A 20655-nucleotide genomic window follows, 5' to 3' on the forward strand; every position below is an offset into this window, starting at 1 on the left:
TCCCTCGTCCATCCTCTTTTGTTATCGCACTTCTTCTTCTTTCACCTCTGCCGCCTTCCGCCTCTATGTGATCTGTGATCAGAGCAGGGGTGATGCTGCACACGCACACACACACACACACACACACACACACACACACACACACAGGTACAAACACACACAGTATTAGCCGCTGTCTCCTGTAGACCTTATCCCCCCACTTCAGCTCACATCAGCTCATCCTGCCTCAGTCTCTATCTCTTTTTTTTCTTTATCTGCCTCTGTGTGTGTGTGTGTGTGTGTGTGTGTGCGCGCGCGCGCGGGTGAGAGAGAGAGAGAGAGAGACCAGGGAGGGCGCATGAGCGCGCGAGCCAGCCAACGGGTGAAGTGCGCGTGCTCTGTCGCCGTCGCCGCCGCCGCTTCAGAGCAGAGAGGATCGGTTTATTCAGCTGCTGAATGAAGGACGGAACGGAGGGAAGGATGAACACATAGATGAGAACAGGATGAGTGAGTGAATGAATGAACGGATCCTGACCCGGGCTTCTTCTTCCAGAGTACCGGACCGCTGAGAAGACACAGACAACGTGTGTATTCCTCTGTTATTACTCTGATTCACGTTTTCCTTTTATTATTATCAGTGCGTGAGAGCCGTGTGTGTGTGACAGCAGCAGGCAGTCCGTGTGTGTCAGAAGTAGATGGGTGCGATCACTTTGACACTTGCGTTAATTGCAGCGGGCGGTGTAATTTGCACACATCTGTACGTGCGTGCGTAAATACCGGGCACAGGGAGACACCCTGGAGGAATCTCCTGGACACCGGACAGCAAAGCATGACCGGGGAGGGTCTCTCTCAGGTGTGTGCGACACACACAGAGCAGAGCACTGCCCTGTCCGGGAGACGCCTTCAGTCCCGCTCCAATTAAGCATTTATCCAACGCACAGTCTGCCCTGCTCTCCGCTGGAGTGAGAGACTCGGTGGAATAACGGTGAGTGGCAATTTCCCCCAAAAGCTGCGCGGGTATAACCCTGTATAACCGAGCGGGGCTCTGGACCGTGCAGGCTGCCGGTGAGAGAGGATGAGATTGGGTTAGAGAACGTACCCAGGATTAGAGGGACTGCGCACCTGGTCAGGGTGCACGGGAGGAACGGACGGTGTATGTGCAGACGGTGAAGTCCGTGAGGTGGAGGAGGGAAATAACCAGTGACTAAACTGCAAGTGCACAATATCTGATGAATTATTTCATACAGAATTTTGTGTTAGTGATGGCGATGATGATGATGGTGATGGTGAAGGGAATTTTGATGATTGGACATGGGTTGATTTTTATTGTTTTTTATTATATTAAATATATATTATATCTATATATCGTGTGCATTTCAAATTGTTTTAGTCTTATCAGTATGATGATGGTGATGCTGCTGCTGCTGATGATGATTATATGATGATGAAGATGGTGCTGGTGATGATTATTATTGTTATTATTTTTATGGTGGTTGTGGTACGAGTGATGATGATGATGATGATGATGATGATGATGATGATGATGATAGCCAACTAAAAGATTAAGATAAAATTGTGGCATTAAAAATCACAACGAGGACATATGGTGGTAGTTCTGATGATGATGGTGATGGTGGGGGTGGTTTTATAACCACTGTCAGGGTGATGAAGATGCTGACATTTATTTATTATTATTATTATGCCAGTGCAGATCAAAGTTTCGAGATTAAAAGTTTTGATGAGGATAGCTGAGCTAGGGCAACGTGATGAAGATGATGACGATGGTGTCATGTTAACAGTTATGAAGGTATAGTGGTAGTTTTAAAGATGATGATGGTGATGATGATGATGATGGTAGAGTTAGTTTTATAACAGCTGAACTAAAGGCAGCGTGACGATGATGAGCAGGATTCTTTCAACAATGATAAATAATGAACTTAAAGACATGTCACGCTCAATAATTCAAACACACGAGCTGTAGATTGATTTGCATATCTCAAATGTTTCAGCTTCCATCAGCAATAGTAAGTCTTTGTGTTAAGTAAGCAGCTTTGATGTCCTATAGCTGGCTGCTGTGGACTGCTGCTCCATGTGGACCCATGTACCCGAGCCAATGTGGGCCACGTCTGCAGGGTGGTGATACATGAAGCAACATGCTGAGCAATTCAGACACGCGAGGCTGTTTTTCAGCAACCAGAAAATGCTCAAAAATATAACACAAAAAAGTTCAATTGTCAAAAAGGCCGTCTTGTTTATAGGCCGTGACACAGAAACAAGTTTTTGAGACAAGACGAAACTTTGTTGATGAGTAAATTTCCAAAAGAAGCAGACTTCTAGTTATTTAAAACAAAACCACACGCAACCCACTCATTTTGTGTATATTTTTACCCTCAGCTAACTCGGACGCACAGCAGTATGTTTTGGGCTCCCCATCCGTGTTGAATTTGTTCCATCTGTCCCGTTATTCATCCTGGATAAGCTGTGACTGTAAATGACTGCAGGTCCAGAGAAACCAGGTGTTTGGATGGAAAACTGCATGAATTTATTCATTATTTTGTGAGCGGAGAGGCCCTAATTCTAGAAATGTCAATATTGACATTGATTTGGTCGGGCTGTCACATTTATAGTCCACATCTAGCAATGTTTGTGCTTTGTTTATGCACGTAATACATGCTCCCTTCGTACCTAAGTCTCTCTGTGTGATTGTGCTGGTGCCATAAATACCCAAGACTCTCTCTCTTTGTCTGCGGTTTTCTTTCCTGTGACTGTATCCTCAACTAATCCATTAATGACTTAAACAACACACTCACTTCCCCGCTGGAGGAGGTGGTAACCCACATCTTGGCCTCTATTCTTGTCCGTGTTAATCTGGTTATGTGTATAGCTGGCACCGGTCTCTCATTGCTTGTGTCGTTACAGATTACTGACCTCCGGGATCCCGCTACTGTGAGCATAGCATGTCTTGGCCAATAGCTGGGATGGACAGGAAGGTCCCCGTGGTCATAATCTTCTTCGCTCCTGTGTGTTTGTGTGTGTACATTGTGTGAGTGTGTGTGTGCGTTGCATGCTGTTAGTATTGTCAGTAGGGAGGGGGTTGTTAGCCTGTAGATAGATGCCTTGTGTTCTGAATGGTGTGGCAGCAGCAAGCTGTTGATAATGACTGGGAAGTAGAAAAAGAAGAAGAATGACTCATGTAGCCAATAGCACAGGCTTCTGACAGTTTCAACTTTTTTTTGCTTTTTAATCGAATGGTTGATTGTAATTAGCCTGCACAGCTCACTGTAGAGGGGGTGTCCTTGCATTACAAATGGGAGATTTTGCCTTGAGGTGAAACTTAACATTCAAATCTTTAAAACACTAACCAATTATTTTTATGGTCCACCTATGGCCTTCAGGGCTAAAACTGTTCTCCAAGGCGGTGACCTTTACAAATAGTGAAAGTCATAATTAAAAATTTTCTCCCTGATATTGTCCATTGCCAGTAAAAAGCCCCAAAGTGTTATAATAATCAATAATCATATGAATAATTAGTATATTACATGAATTAATTTTTTTGTTTTGAGTTTGTCAGAGCAAAAAAGAAAGTGTTATGAACCACCCAGCCAGTTTTGGATGATTAAAATTATCATAAAGTTTATGAAATTAGGCGTCAAAATCAGGTAAAAATTCATTCTCAGCTCCAGGATTGTGGGGGCGTGTCCGCTGAATGTGATGAAGCCACGCCCACTCATGTCACTCAACATGTCAGAGGAGTTCAGAAAATGACATGACTAACTTTGAAACACTCTGAGAGAGATGAATTAATCTCCATCTCTCTGCTAGGGGTGCAGGGGTATGCTCAGGGTGGCCTCAGCGTGTCATCGAGCAGAATTGCCTTTACACAGACTTTAAAGTTCAAACTCAAAATGTAATTTTAGCATTTTTTAGCTAGGTGATCATGGAAAAAATTAAATATTTAATAAACAAATCAATTACATGGTTATATTTCTCAAATGGTTTGAACTATAACCCTCTGTTGGGTTCATATATTTGCAAATCTGATTCTGATGGAGTGAGTACCTCACCAGCCATGAACCTCACCACACGTCACTGGGTGTAAGCTCAGTGTAGGCTATAACTATTGACGGTATATAATTAATGGACAGAGCTTCTGGGTCTGTGAAGTAAAGCCAACACATGTTTTCTAATGGCCAGCAGGGGGCAGCTCCGTTGGCTTTAAAAAGAAGTCAGATTGTATAGAGTCTTATGGGAAAATAAGCCTACTTCTCACTTCATTTATCATCTCAGTAAATGAGTTTATGGTCTCGATTGCTAGTTTAAAGTCTTCTTCCATACAGCATGATGTTTAGTTTGTAAATTTTGATCTAGTTTAGAGTAAAATAGATGATAAATTGGGTATGTTTTGGGGCGTGGCCACCTTTTGGTGAGTCAGTCAGTGACTGGTTGTCAAATATACTTCAACGTTGTTGTTGTTTTAGCTAACAGGGGCTAAGTGACTCTGATGAGCAGTTGTTGAGATAGCTTACTTAGAAGAGGCAGGTTTTCAATGATCTATAAATGATGAATGAAATTAAATATCAGTTCATTTATACATTTTCTTCAATTTATTGTGTCCCCATGCTTTTCCCCGAAATGGATCATTAAACTTGATGCTCGGAAATTGGCATAAATCCAAATTTTAAGAAGTCCACTCCATCTCCTTCATCTGTTTTGATTGCCGCTTTAATCAGGATAATTTCGGGAGGCATTTTAATCTTACTGCAACCTGTGAGTTTCCCCTTAGGGCTTTAAAAAGCGTGGCGTCCTGCCTACAGGTTGATTAATTAAGTCACTATAACAATAGAATGCGAGGACAGTGATAGATCGTAGTGTTCATCTCTGCTCTGGCTGTGACACAAAGTCGTTGGCCTCCCCTGTTTCATTTTAAGCGGTGTTTGACATTCATGGAAGTCAGTGCCCAGTACGCTGCCTACTTTGCCCAAACACCACATCACATATTGGCACCTCAACACTTGCTGGACCAGAGTCCACTGCAAATGAAGCCCAATAGGCGGTGCTTATACTGTCAAACCAGTCTATCAAACTGTACATCCAGTGCAGACATTTATTAAATTCAACCATAAAGTTAGAAGATATAGTTTGACTTAATGCCTGACTGTTTATTATAAGGCCTAGAAAAAAAATCAAGATCAAAGTAATGCACCTCAACCAAGTATCAAAGGAAGCTAAATACTCTGCTAGAAAAATCAATAATCACTTACACACAGAGGGCTGGAACAATATAGGTTTCAGATATATTGTGGATGTAACACCCTCTGAGTTTAAAAAACCAATAAAGATGAGTAGTGCCGACCTAATATCACCCTGATTTGCCTCATGGGGCCAAACAGGTTGGCCATGCCTCTCACATCATTCATTCCACTCCGTTTCCAATCACTCCCAAAGCATCACTTCAGGGATTCATTTGACACGTTTATTGCCAAATGGTGTGATTTCCAAGCTGGGCAGCAGTTTCTGATGTACCAACAGTGATCTCACTTGCACGGCAGACTGATTTGGACCTCACACTTGTGTACCTCACTTAGTCCTTCAGAAGTAAAGTGGCAAATGATGAACTGAGTCGTTAATATCCCGTAGCACTGAACGCGCCATGCACCATTTTCCACCCTCATATTGACCAAAGCAGAAAGGTCAGTGGGATCCTGCTGTATTACTCCCCCCGTAAGTAATTACAGTATTTGTGTTTAATCACTTGTGGTAAATGTATTGTTTGAGAATTTATCACACGCATGTGTAAACACATACTGTAAGCCAGGGTGAAGTTATTTTCTCTATAAAGCACATCCATAAAAACTGTTTTGTTACTAGCACCTTCCTGTGTTGTGAAGATCATAAACCTCCAGATTTTATGTACATATTTATGTAGACAGAGAGGAGCTTAATGTGCACGCTGAGGGAGGAGTGTTAAAGGAGAATAGCTTTCCTACACTGGCATTATTTCCTGTATTCCGTTTGTTTTTGTTATGTCATCGTGTACCTTACTTATCCCCACAGGTAAGTGGCAAATGTAAATCACATTGTTTACAGATGCATCAGTTTCTACAAATGCTCATCAATCAAACAAGGAACAATCCATCACAGTCTAACCAGAGAGAGCAGGTCCTCTATGTACAGTCACCTCAATAGATTAGGATGTAGTGCAGCAGCACTAAGGACATGATGTAGAGGGAGGACAAGTAAGTATACCAAAAAGAAAACCGCAACACTTGAGCATCATTTCATTCCAGAAATTCACAGATTGAAAAATATGTAACAGTGAAGAACGCATCATGGGACTGCGCCTCAGTTTGTTGTTCCGAGACTGTCAAGCTATGAAATAATGAGCTTGGTAAAAAAAAAAACATTATGTAACATAAGCAACATACCCCCATCTCCAACAATTAATGTGACTTTGTGTGTTTTTGGTTGCAATTGGGACGTACCAATCTAAAATAATATCAAAAAAGTGTTTTGGGGTAAATCATTGCAGAACTTCCAGACAAATTCTGCTCTCAATCTTGGTCACTAGCTATCCCATAATGCCCTGCAAAGCGAGCTGCACACTGTCATTAATGCAGAATGAGGATGTAGCAGCATAGGTGTGTTTTATAGTTTGTGAATTCAAGTTTTCATTTATAAGAATTCAAAAAGTTACACCTCATCTCAATCATATTTTTCAAACTGATAAATGTATTTTAAATAATGCTTTAGTAGAAAAATAACATGTTCATCTCTAGTCAGCCATGACTGGCTGAGGATTTTTCTGCATGGAGGACCATTTAAAACCCCTCGACCCTGTAATTTATCCATCTTTAATGATTAGCTGCAATCCCACATGACTGCTGCTGCGCTCGGTCATCTCTGTGTCCTTGAGTCAGTTCATGTGTAGTTACAATCAACAACTCACACACGAAGACAAATCTGTCCTCGAAATCCAAAACTGTGCGCATAAAAGTCAAACTCTAGCAACCTAAAACTGACAGACTCAAATTTACAGACGGACACAAACACTCCTGATGGCGCCGTCGTTACTGTCATCCCACCAGGTGATGTTTAAAGATGAGCTGGGCATTGGTATGCAGAGAGGTTCGCCTCGCCGCTGCTAAGAATAGAAAACACCAAGGTGGAGGGAAGACATTTGTTTTGCGAGTAACCTCAGCCTATGACACGACACACACACACTCCGTGTGACAGTGTGTGTGAGAGACATAGTAACTGTCTGTCTCTGCGTTTGTAGGTGTGTGTGTGTGTGAGATCTGTATTTGATGATTCATAGGGCAGACTGTCCCGGAGATGTTGTTGTTGTTGTTGTTGCCGATGTTGTTGTTGCCTTAAATTACTTTTCAGGGTATTGCTTGATGCTTGGCAGCATGAGACTGCGCTAAGTGGAGAAAAGTGACTGAGGTGGTTAAGATTTCTGAAAGATAGTGGAAGACACAGAACGGTGGGAAAAAAAATAAATAAAAAAAAGCAACCTTGTTGCATCTGTCGTTTTCTCAGCTGCTCTCTGTGGCCACATTCAGCACAATCTGCTCTTTTGAATTCATGAATGGGCTGCATGATGTGAAATGAAGGTATCCAATCAGCTGTGAAAATGGGCACGGATGATGAATTGACCTTTATTGCCTTCCTGAGTGGACGGGCTTGAATAGGCGCCATGTGAAGTGAGCAGTTGCAGAAAGCATTGTGCGTTTTTTTTTTTTACAAGGATTCTGAAGCATTAAGCTAAATTGAGGCGAGTGTGAGCCTCTTTGGAGTGGCTACTGGTTGTCGAATAGATGAAGCCCTTGTTTCTGAAGCACAGATTTATTTCCGGACTCCCGCTACCTCCGTCCCTCCCTTCTCTGCCCTGTTATTTTTCATTTCTCTTTCCCTCCCCACCCTGTTTGTACAGCTTCTACTCTTTAATTTTCTCCATCCCTCCTGTCTCCATGTCTGTCTAACTCTCTCTGTCCTCCCTCTCGACTCTAGTCTGTCTGTCTGACTCTTTCTGTGTATACTGGCGTTAAAATCTCATATATACTGCATGAAAAATGATGAAAAACATAATCTTTTTGAGACGTGGAACAATCCCCTCCTTTAATCAAGCGCACAAATTCTACATTTGAACACATTCACCCATAAAAATATAGATTAGCAACACTTAAAGTATGGGAAATGTGATAAATATAAGTTGTACCCTTCAAAATAAAAGTTTGCGTTAAATCCACTGGATAACAGGGATGTACTGCATAAAGCCCTGTTCATCATTTAGTCCCATGAGTGTCTGTCGCCTACTGAGACACAGATTCAGTCCAACCTTGTAATGCTGTTATTACTGTCATACTGTTGGATCAACTTTTCAGATGCACTTGGAGTTCTTGGAGCACTTTGCTCCAATTATCTTCCGTGCTAAAATGGCATCCTTCGGTGCAACAGTGTGGCAAAATGAGAATAAGTGTGGATCAGGAGGAGCACAGAATCTCTAAATAAAAACAAGCGCGATGGCTTAATCCGACACGCAGGCCTCCATCCACTGATTAGAGTGCAGAGCAGCATTATACAGGTGGAGCATCAGTGTCTGACATTACGACTAAACATCCTTCAACAATGCTCCTGTGCCGCCAGAACAAGCTGAAATGCTACCATGTTACGAACACTACAACAAGGAATAACCTTAGCTCAGACGATCACACACACAATATAAGCACTCGCATGTATTAAAATTGGAGGACAGAATGAGAAAAGGAGGATCAAGGAGGTCAATTGATTCTGTATGTTGGGGACTTTGTTGATTTTGTTTCCACCTCAAAATACAATATAAACACACTTTTATGAGTGACTGTTGCCTAAGTAATCTTACATATGCAAAACTAGAAGAATCAGAACATTTCAGCACATTAATCCAGTTATTTTGGAACAAGCTGTAAACGCAACACCATGTATGTGTGATATGGGTGGCGCGTAAGCAGACACAGATTTAAATAATATTAGCATTTGTTTGGAGTTCTGCTTTTGGACACTAGATAAATATGATTCCAATAGCACTTTCTTTTAAATCTGCTTACAGAAATATCCGTCTCTTGCTAAATGCTCCGCTGTGCTCACCAGCGAGTCACTAACTTTCTGTCTGCTGTCCTGGTAGTGCACACTGGAGGTTTTCTTTTACTGAAAATGGTGCTTAGAAATGAAGCCAATGCTAAAAACTGTAATTTCTCGAGCGTCCGCATGATGCACATCTGGCCGGCGTCGTATATTCTCAGCTTCAAAACAGTGACGTCAGCAAAAACAACCAAAACAAGCTGAAAGATGCTAAAACCATCCGCAGTGTTGTTGGTAATTCTCTGTGTGTTCATCATATGAAACACTTCCTCCATATGATATATAGTCAGTTGACCCATTGTTGTCATTTTTTGCATATGATCTTTTCACCTCTTCACTCATATTTTTGTTCAGCAGATTCACCTCTGTCTGTCTGTCTGTCTGTCTGTCTGTCTGTCTGTCTGTCTGTCTCTCTCTCATTCTGTTCTCTCATCCCCAAATCCTCTCCTCTCTCTCTCACCTCTGCTTCCCTGCTAGCTCCATAACTCTCTACGGCCTCGTCACCTCGCGCCCTCCTCCATTCTCTGTCAGTCAGTCCACTCCTGGGTTGTTTACTACCTTTATCCCCTCTGCTTCACCTCTCTTCTCTTCTCCACCATCGCTCCCATATGTCCGTATTACTGTCTCTCCTGCCCAGCTCAGTATTCTTTCAATCGCTGAACATCTTCCCCCATCGTGCTCTGTAACATTTCATCTTGCCTTACATTTCCTAATTTATGTATTTGTTTTATTCTGTCCTGGATGTTTCTATCCTCCTCTCGCCAGGCCTCTTTTTCCTATTCATTTGTGTGTAATCTGTCACAGCAGCATAAACCCAAACTTATCTTATATAATCTGATAAGAGTCCCTGCACACACACACACACACACACACACACACACACACTTACAAGCTTTCCAGCCACGTTGCATGCATGACTGCAGAGCGTTTCGGCATGCGATGTGTGTTTGACGATGTGTTCACGAGTGCATGCATGTGTGATTGTGAAATCTTGCAAGTGTCAGCTTCATCGGACCGGGTGGTTTTCTATGTTGTGTTATTTGTGTGTGTGTGTGTGTGTGTGTGTGTGTGTGTGTGTGTGTGTGTGTGTGGAGGATGGATTGTCGTGTCTGGTGATTTTCTGATTGGATTAAAGGAGGGATGATGATCATAAGCGATAAAGTGATATGCTGGAAAGCAATAAAAAAAAAAATAATACGTGGCAGGAGTGGACGACAGGCTCTCCTAAATACCCATAATCCACTCTGTTGTCATGCTATTACAGACTCTCTCACACACACTCACTGCACATCTCCAGCTTTTCTAGCTGCACACACTTCAGTGCAACTTCCCTTTACACACGTGCTTTCACTGTTCAGGTTTTCATGCTTTTATCTTTGTGTTTGTGGAAGTTTCATGTCCTCTCTGAGCTCCTCAAACCTCAGTGCGAATGAGTGTGAAAATAAAGCCGTTTTATATCTTTTCTTTATATCTTTCTCCCTGATGGTCTCTCCCCATCGCCTCTTTTTGAAAATACATTTCGGACATAGAGCATTTTCACTGCCTCTCCGTGTGAAATAAAGAAAAAGGTGGCGTTGGGGGGTTTATCATACGGAAAAGCATTGAGCTAATGAAAGACTCGCTTCCATTTAACTTCATTAGTCTTACCGCAGCTCTGTTGCTCCCATTTCCTGAACACAAACAAATCAAAGGCACTCGTGTTATCCATCTGCTCTGTTATCAAACTGTACTGGTTCTTGGCATCGCTTTCAGGCCCCCCCACACACACACACACAGTGTGACACACCTCTTTTTGGCATTCATTCGAAGAAGCAGTAATTTCTCATCACCACAGGGGTATTTACTTTTGAAATTAAAGAAATGGAGGGGAAAGAGGGCAGGCGAGTGCCAACTCTTTATGAATATGGCCGAGCGCGGAGCCAAAGGACTTGCAAAGTGCACTTATTTCTTAGCCGGATGAAAGCAGTGACGAGGCGGTGGAGCTGGAAGGAGGATGATGAAAATAAGATTTTGGGGAAAGAACAGAGAGCGAGATGGAGGGATAACAATAGAGGATTTCATCATAGTGGGATAAAATAAACAAATGATGGCAGATGAGGATGGAGAACTGAACTGAATCTAACATCCTCAGTGATATAGCAATAGGATTTGACACTATATTGGTCAGCTGATACGTCTATCGCAGACGTATTGGTATAGGTTTCATATGTTATCTGATATGTGCCCCAGTGTATTATGCAGAAAATGCTTATGGTAATATATTGATGTATATTATACTGTGGCAAGCAGCACGGAGTGAGAAGAAGAAGCACCTCTCAGCAATTAAAGCCAACTATAAAATTGGCTGATAATGTATTATGTAAAATTACATACACATAAACAGCTAAAAACTTCACTATATCGGCAACACCATATTTATAATTGGTGAATTTTGGCACTCTAAAATCAGTATCGCTGTCAGAAATCTTTATCGGTCAGGTTCTGTCCATATGCCATCCTCCTGCAGCAGACTTCTCTTTCTTTGCTCTTACCGCTGCTCACACACCGATTCATAAACAAGTCAACTTGACTAAATCCTTTGTTTATGAAGTTCTATTCATAAAGTGATAGCCAGTCCCCTCAAATCTCCCTCAAGTCTACCTGGGGTAAACGCCTCAGCTGCTGCAAAATGGCCGTGACATGAAAATGGAGAGAAGCTTTGGGTGGAGGTGTGAAGGCATCCGGGGTGAACACTCAACGACTGCCGTTCCCTCTGGGTGGTTGGCGTTCAGTGTGTGTTTGTGTTTGTGTTTGTGTTTGTTAAAGAGACATAAAATGCTTCTAGAAGTGTATGTGATGCTGTGTGTGTGTGTGTTCAACGCTGTGACGACTTTTAGTTGTGAACTCCACGAGAGTTTGTGTGTGTGTGTCATCAGGGCCCCGCAGCATGAAAAGAACACTTAAATGAACAGTGTGTGTGTGTGTGTGTGTGTGTGTGTGTGTGTGTGTGTGTGTGTGTGTGTGTGTGTGTGTGTGGCCAAGTCAGTGTAGCAAAAAGAAATCCACACGAGTGAGGGAACACTATAGGACAGCCTGCATGGAAGTATGGTACATTGTTGTGAGTATGAAAGTTTAAATGTTCACTTTCAATGTTCATATTCATTTATTTATGCATGATAAGTGTGTTTGTGTTTGTGTTTGTGTTTGTGTTTGTGTGTGTGTGTGTGTGTGTGTGTGTGTGTGTGTGCACACATAAGCTAACTAGCTCCCCCAGGCTCTCTGCTATCCTCTCTGTGTGTGACATTAGCAAGGGACGGAAGTCTGAGCACCGCGCTGCCAGTACCTCTTAACATCATACACACATGGGGAAAAAACAAACAAACGGAGGCTGGCAGATCCTGGATATGAACATCTGCAATATGACTTGCACTCAGAGTGTGTATGTCTGTGTTCGTGAGTGTGATCAAACCATATCCATGACTTCCTATCCATAGAAAGCTGGGGGAAGGTTATACTGATGATTGTGTGTTGCGTAATGCCATACGTGTAATATGCATTATGAGATTGCATATACTTTACATTATGGGGATTATCTAAAGCCACAGTTTGAGACTTGTCATACTGCCACGGCCAGTTAGAGGGAAGGCTTACACTCTCACAGCACGCAGTCCACATCGGCATGGAGGCTATAAAACACTCTCTGTTTTGTTTGTTACTCATTATGAATCGCTAAACACCTGCACGCCCTGTGACATCAAATATATCACTGTAGCGATGCATGAAGAGCACACACGACATCGCACGGCACGGTTAAATAAATAAAGCATTCATTTAGAAGAGTGATCAAACACGTTACAGGAAATTTCAATCAGAATCGAGTAGCATGCCGTCATGGCACGGCGAAATTCATGAGAAAGGGCAAATGGAAATAAACGATGCTCAGCCAGATTATAATAAAGATTTTCATTTCATTAAAACATTACACTTCATTTTGCCTTTGAGCTGCCATTGATGTGACTGTCTGCCCGAAGCTTGGAAACACGCACTTAGAGTTAAAATCATCACAATAATAATATGTGGAATTATGACTCTAGAGTCAGTTGGTAGTTTAATCAAACGGCTTTTGTCAGGAAGGTAATCATGTTCAGTTTTTATTGAAACTCTATCTATTAGAAATGATTAATTGAAATCTAGGTTAGTTTGGAATGTGTCATGTGCCCATAGTGACTCATACCACTCAGAGAAACAAGTCTTACACAAGTAACTGTTTGGTGTTGTTGAGTCATATTGTGTTACCCTCGTTCCAAAATTGTTTTATTCAAAAAGCTACAAACAAATCTCACCAGCCTCTTGAAGTATTCAAATGATGTATCTCACACGAGTAAAGTTCACTTTTTTTTTTTAATCACTCAGATTAAAGTCCCTGAAAATGTGGTTTCAATCCAATATTTGCTTGTAAAAAAATCTAATTATTTTTAATGCATACTGTTGCATTAAAGTATGTGACATTGCCTTTACCCAACAGAGCTCCTGCCACTTGCTGAAACTGCTGAAATAACACAGGAAAAAGCAGAAATCTGTCGAGTGAAGCAACTAAAACTAATGCAACATTGGAAGAAAACATTGTGTTCATGTTGGATCCTGATACTCAGTAGTAAGAGTAAAAATATACTTATACTTACTACATCTATATTTCCATTGCTATATTTATGCTTGAGACTATTTGTTGTCTTATCTTTAACTATCATTCTGTCATATCCTTTATCTACGTCCTTTCACTTACTATTAGCACTTGCCTCCAGTAAATAAAGGTCAATCAATACACACACACACACACACACACACACACACACACACAGGGCTTATGGACATTCAGATGTATACCCGTGGTTAGCAGGAGTTAGGGGTTCAGTGGCTTGCTCAAGGACAACTCAGCAGCACCCAGGAGCAAACTGGAACCTGTCCAGCTACCAGTCCACACTCCATACTGTGGTCCCTGCTGGCCTTGAACCAAGTCCCCACGGACTGAGCTATAACTGAGTGTATGTGAGGCCACTTACTGTTGATACTGCTCTCATTGACTGTACACACACACACACTCAGAGAGGCTTTTTTTCCACCGGATGAGGTCCGTTCAGTTATTTTTTCTCTCTGATCCGTGATCATGTCTTTATTAAGGCAGTGTAGTTATTAACCTCCAGCCTGCGGGCAGTGTTCATTAAGTTCATTCTCTAATGTAGGCCTAATCTAGAGGTGGAATGAAACATTCATACATGCTTCACCATTCATCTGTCTGCTGATACTCCACCAAACCTCTCTGGCCTTTACAGCCCAAAGGGCCCACTGACACTTCTCATTTCCTCCTCTGCACTGTCTGCATGCAATTACTCTTTTCTCTTATCGTCTGCTGCGTTCTTCTCTTTTCTCTAGTTTTTCCATTTTCACACATGCATATCAGCTTTTCCTTTCCTTTCCTTTCCTTTCCTTTCCTTTCCTTTCCTTTCCTTTCCTTTCCTTTCCTTTCCTTTCCTTTCCTTCCCCCTAACCTCTTCCACTTCGTTGCTGTGCTCCTCTTCTATGCCATTACCAGCATGACAATCTGTTGCTTGCTTGGATCTCAATCGCGGCTTCAAGCATGCTTTTAGATGGATCAAAGTAGATATTAAGTACTAATACACACATGTGCAGCCACACACACATATGCAGGAATATCATGCATGCATCTCCACAAGCTCACAATGAGCCTGTTGCGAATTACTGGCTTCAAAGACGGGGATGAATGCTGTGCGGTGTGTCATCTCTGAAATTTCACATGTACACCCACTCACACACACACAATTACGCACGCAAGGGTGCACGCTACTAACATGCACATACATAAAAAATGCATGAACGTGAAAGCAGGATCATTAGATTGAACCAGTGTGTGTTTTTCTGTGCGCGAGAGAACATAAAACGTGCGGTTGAGTGTGTTTATTGTCTGTGTAATGAATGCTTGTTATTCTCAGATCTGCTGGTTAAGGAGGATGTCGGGCAAGGGTCGAACACTTCAAAAGCTCTTTCATGCCTGCCTCACTTAGCTCACATCGACCTCTGGATGTGCTGATCGATTGACCAGCTTTTATTTGAGTAATTTGGGGAAGCGAGAGCTTCCGAAGCAAACTCTGACATGCATGTCCGTTTAAGGTATGTGAGAAATTGTGAGGCTTAATCTGTCTTTTTTTTTTTTTTTTGCCTTTACTTTATATTCTTACCCACATATGGTACTGTGAGATTTACCACTGGAAGAATAACAGTAACATTACTGTATTTACATGTCCAGCAGCCACAGAGCTACATTAATAGTAATTCGTAATAGAGTCCTGTTTTTGGCAACTAGGTTAGTATGAAGACAATATTTAGCCTTTTTTTTAGCTCTGTTTTGGTCATCAATTTCTCTTAGTGGATTATTGCTGTACTATGTTGACCACCTAAACACTGACGTTGTTTGTCTGCTATTTGGTGCTGACCAGGTACCGTATAATACTTCAATATTTTTTTTAAAGCATCTGTCTGCTGCAGCTGGAAACAATGTTGACGAGTTACCACCTAGAAAACCAAAAGAATTAGCTCAAAGACACTAAAGCGCTTCATGGGGCTCTTTGCTTAGTTCTGATTTGGTCTCCACCAAGTCTAGAGAACTATTTAGCTCATATACTACTATTTTCACCCAATGAATGCTAACCTTGTCTGCCACTTAGTTCTGAGTATGGCACAGTTGGTTCATCAGAGTGTTGACATATCGTTTTGCTGAAAACGTCTGTCTGCTGTGGCGGACACTGCGCTGATGAGGTCAATGGGAACAAAAGCTTTAAGTTAAACCAAAAATACGAGCTGAAAGACTCTAAAGTGCTTTGTGGAGCTGAATATAACTGCAGACTTGGGTGATAACTCTTTGTGCGTGAGTGACTATGACACATACTGCCACTTAGGGCACTACTTTTACATTAGATGTAGTGAATGGACCCAAAATTGACTAGTGCAGCTTTAAAGTTTTAAAGCTTTTGGGGATCCGTTACTGACAGCTCATTCCTGTGAGGTATTAATAATCTTGCCATAATCTCTTCAGGTGTAACATTTTGGTAGCTTGCAGATACATTTTTGGAAATGTAAGTTTCTTTCACATCTTAAAAGTAAAGGGAGTTGATGCTGACTCTGTTTCTCAAAGTCTCGCACAAGAGCTGACAAGTCAAACTGCAGTTCTCTCGAGCGTTTGATTCCTTGCTCAAAGGCATCATAACTTTAAATCTGGAGTTAGTGGAGAACATTACTTATTCATTTTCTTTAGTCACAGTTTAGTAAGCGATGTTTTTCGACTTAAACACCCTTCAAAAAGCCCATCACAAGCCCACACATACCCCTCTAACCGTGCTGCTACATGCCCTGTCCCCTGGTAAACTCCTCTCCGGTCTCAGCGGTCATGTTGCCTGGAGCTATTGGTCAGAAGCAGCGGTTTTTATTCATATTTTAGATGAGAAAAAACAGACCAGCAGAAAGTTGATTTCACTCAAATTCACTCTGAGATTTTCTGTATACATCCTGTGTGTTTTTATTGACCGCTTGCAGACACCCTGTCAAACAGCCGCCTGGTTAGATGCAAGAAAACATCATTGATCCAAAGATAGAACAGCAGCCAGGGGGGTTTGGACTTAACTCGTTTTGCTGAGGATTTCTCATTTGTTTCTCTGTCACACACACAATCACCATCACCCACTCCTCACATACCCATAATGATAATGTTAAAGATATTTGTATCTCATTAATCACCATGGCAACAGTATTGGCCCTATTTTCTACTCTCCCCTTCTCTCTTTTTGTTTGTCTCTCTCTCTCACACACACACACATGCTTCGAGATTATGTTTCCATTCTCCTCTACTATACAGCCATTTATATTCAGTACTGTATTGGATATTATTGGATGTGACATACTGCTGATGCACACTCATTGTTGCTTTGATTTTGTTGCTGCAGGATGTGCTGCTGGAGTGATTGCATGTATGTATGTGTGTGGGTGTGTGTGTGTGAATGAGTGACTGTCTGCTGGAAGCTGTGGCAGGTGTGTAATCCCCTAAGGGCAGAGTTGCATTGTTACCAGAGTAGTGCTTCATCTGTGTGTGTGTGTGTGTGTGTGTGTGTGTGTGTGTGTGTGTGTGTGTGCTGCAGGGGCATCCACATTATTAAGTAACAAGGATTGGTAATGTAGGGTGTATGAATGCAGATCTCAAGCGTGTGTGTGTGTGTGTACGGTAATGCAGGTGAGCGCAGTTCAAGATGTCTTTAAGCGAGAGCAGATGGGAACTCGAATGTTATTGGAGCGTATGCACCATGATTCATTTATGCCCTGTGTTCCTGCAGCTGTTTGTGTACATGTGTGAGGTTGTCACCCTGAGGGGCTTTTATAAACACAATTTCATACCAGCCAAAGCACAAATCAGAAATGGAGGTGAGGTGTGCACAACACTACCTAATTATTTAAAGAATTACTCAATTCTTTTGTATTCAGAGATAAAAGGTGAGCCTGGCAGGGTTGGCTGTGCATACAAGGATTAATCTAACTTTAAAGCTGCACCAAGCACAGTTTGTTCAAGCTAAACCATAAAGTTTGGCTTCAAAACTGTAGATTGTTGTCCAATCATAGAAATATGAAACTCAATAAAGTTTGACTTTTAAGCTTAAAAAAGAAGAACCATATGTGTCTATTTTAAGCATTAAACTTCAGTTAAAATCTGCCATTTACAACCCTAAAACCACACAGTGTTTCAACTATTGTTGTTTCACCAATGATTATGTCAACTTTGAACACAATCTTGCATTTTCTTCCATGAGAATCATTTCTGAGCTGTAAACTGTGCTAAATTGTGTCCTTTTTTTTGTTAGAATTGGAGCACCGCTTACTCGTGACAAGTACAAATGTTTCTGGGTCTTCCTGAAGAATTTTATGCATTTTATTGATAGTCAACAATAGAGAGATGACAGGAAACAGGGAGAGAGAGACAGGAATGATATCCAACAAATCCATTCTTGGCTGTCACCTTATTTGCATATCCTGAGTTTTGGTTGTAATTTTTGCCAAGAAACCAGTACTCCAGTAAGTCGAGATGCCCCAATAATCAAGAGAGTGATTTTAGGTAGTTGCAGTTGCCAAGTGTTGTTGGCCAGTTGAACTTATTTTCCCTGATGGCAATAGTCTTTCTTCTTTTTGTCTTGTTATCATCAGCTGATTCGATATATATGTTGTGATGTATTTTCTGCACTTCAAATTATAGGACCCAAGTTGGAAGCAAGTTGTGTCAGTGTAACTTGTTCATTTTGTGATTTTTTTTCCCGTGGCTTTCTTTCGCAAACCTCAATTTATTCTCTGTCCACTCTTCTCTCATCTGCAGTCAATCTGCAGGGATTCATTGTTAATTCTTGGATGCTTTCTATCAGTGAGTCTTGAGCTCATGTCCCCAGGTTTAGAATTAGTTGAGATACTTTCCTGCTGCACCAGACTGTAAGACATTAAATCAAAGTACTCCTGAAGGTGCTGGGTTGGGAGGATATTGCTCTCAGCAGGAATGGAGATTTGAGACTTGGACAAAATCCATAACAACTCCAGAGTGTTGGTGTTATGGCGGAATATCAATCATGTTTTTCAGCTGCACTGACTCACTGGCTTAAATAAGCTTATGGACGTGACCTTTGGAAATGAAATATAACCTGCCGTGCTGACACTTGGACTAATCATTTTGTGTAATGATCAAGATTCACGCTTAAGAATCACCTTTTGGTGCTACACTTTGCAATTCCTGGCCCCGTTTTTATTGTTTAGTGATGTATCTTCTTCATCTTCTCCTCTGACAGACAGTGCAGACATCCTGTGTTTGGTCTAAGTGAAGGCTGTGATGTGAAGCTTTTGTCTGTGGCTGTGCCGCTGCCTGACAGAGCTGGCCTATCTAGTGCCCAAGGCAAGATCAGTAACACTCGGTCTCCTTAAATGACCTCTGACAGAGCAACGCATGCATTCAACCCTACTCGTAAGGACATCCCATGTCTTATAAATCCTTCAGAGGAACAATAAGAAACAAATAAATAGAAATATCTCTAGAAAATACAATTAGAACATTTGAAAATGCATTTTAACCGAAGAAACGGAAGTCATTCAGTGGAAAACACACAAGGCTGTGTGATTAGAAATTCAGCGAGCTGTTTTCAGGCAGCGAAGCCTCCTGGTCTTGTTAAAACAGACATCAACAACTAGATGACTCGCAGTCCGACTTGCTGTCATCCACTGAACCGCTTGGCTGCTGATATTGAGTGTTTCTGCAGGCACAAGAGGCTAAATGAGAAGAGGAGGTGCTGAACGGTATCAGCTTTCATTGGAGGTGACGGCAACATTTTGACTATTTATAGAATTCTCTATACACGGTGCATATTAAGATGTGAATATCGACTAACAACAGCTGAAAATGAAGAGTTTGATGAAACGATATAAACCGCTCTCTTAAGTATGAAGCACAAGTCAAGTTCAAAGTCCTCAAATAAAATGTTCCAACATGTCTAAAGCTCATAAATTAACATGTTGTATCTCCTTTAACCAGGTTAGGTCAGGTTAAGTTTTGCAGGGTGATAAATGCTACAACAATTTTTTTGTTTGCTTCCTGGAGCTTCCACCAAGTTGGCCTGTTAGCTGCAGTGGCTTCCCTGCACTTCGAGTCATATTATCAGGCTAAGCGAATTGATTTCTGGCTCTAGCTAACTACTCAGATAGTGGTATTGATCCTCTCATCCAAGTCTTGGCAAGACATGGAACAAGCCCATTTCCCGACCATTCCCTTGGAACTATTCCCTTAATTACCGTTTTATAATTAAACATAGTATGTCGAGAGAAAACTGTGTTGAGCTGCAACATCTACTATCAAAATACTTCAACGAGGACCTTAAGAAACACCATAAGAGCATTCATGGATGTGTTTTTTTTTCACCCACTTGACCATTACCAGATGTAGCAAGTGTCAAGGGCGAGATATCCTCTTCCAGAGAGCACGCAGAGCAGGTCGGACAGCCAGGTCGTGGCAAAGTCAAACTCCCAGTTGTGAATGGTGTCTGAAGACGAATATGAGTCATCCCTTAAGCCGACTTATGCATGTTTGAAACCATTTGGTGCAGCCAATCAGTCTGTTTGAGTGTGTGTGTGTGTGTGTGTGTGAATGCACTCTGGTTATTGACTCTCTGTGTCCGTGCGTCTGTTGGCAATGCTGACAGCCAAATAGGCAATCACCTGCAGCAGTGAGTCACTCAGTCACCGTCGACTCAATACGGTGTCATTTAGACAAGCCCGCAACACACTCAGAGGTGTGTTTGAACACACGCATGTGTTTGTCTAGTACATGTGGGGTTGTGTTTCACATCTCGAGGTAGTGCTCGTGTGTGTGTTTTGTTCCTGTGCTGCATACGCTATGCGACTCTGTGTTGGCAAACAGTTTATTATGTGTGAAAGCTGTGTGTGTGTGTGTGTGTGTGTGTGTGTGTGTGTGTGTGTGTGTGTGTGTGTGTG

General features: G+C 41.8%; 1 protein-coding gene across 2 annotated transcripts in view; it reads left to right on the forward strand.

The window, feature by feature from the left end:
- The first annotated feature begins 308 nt into the window (after positions 1 to 308).
- The window catches only part of slc8a4b (solute carrier family 8 member 4b), a 92734-nt gene continuing 72387 nt past the window's right edge, over positions 309 to 20655 (forward strand). For both annotated transcript variants that reach the window (XM_027278154.1, XM_010743273.3), the window contains exon 1: positions 309 to 563. The gene's annotated coding sequence lies outside the window, so the exon portion shown is untranslated. The remainder of the gene's footprint in view (positions 564 to 20655) is intronic.

Source organism: Larimichthys crocea, chromosome III, assembly GCF_000972845.2.
Source record: "Larimichthys crocea isolate SSNF chromosome III, L_crocea_2.0, whole genome shotgun sequence".
NCBI lineage: Eukaryota > Metazoa > Chordata > Actinopteri > Sciaenidae > Larimichthys > Larimichthys crocea.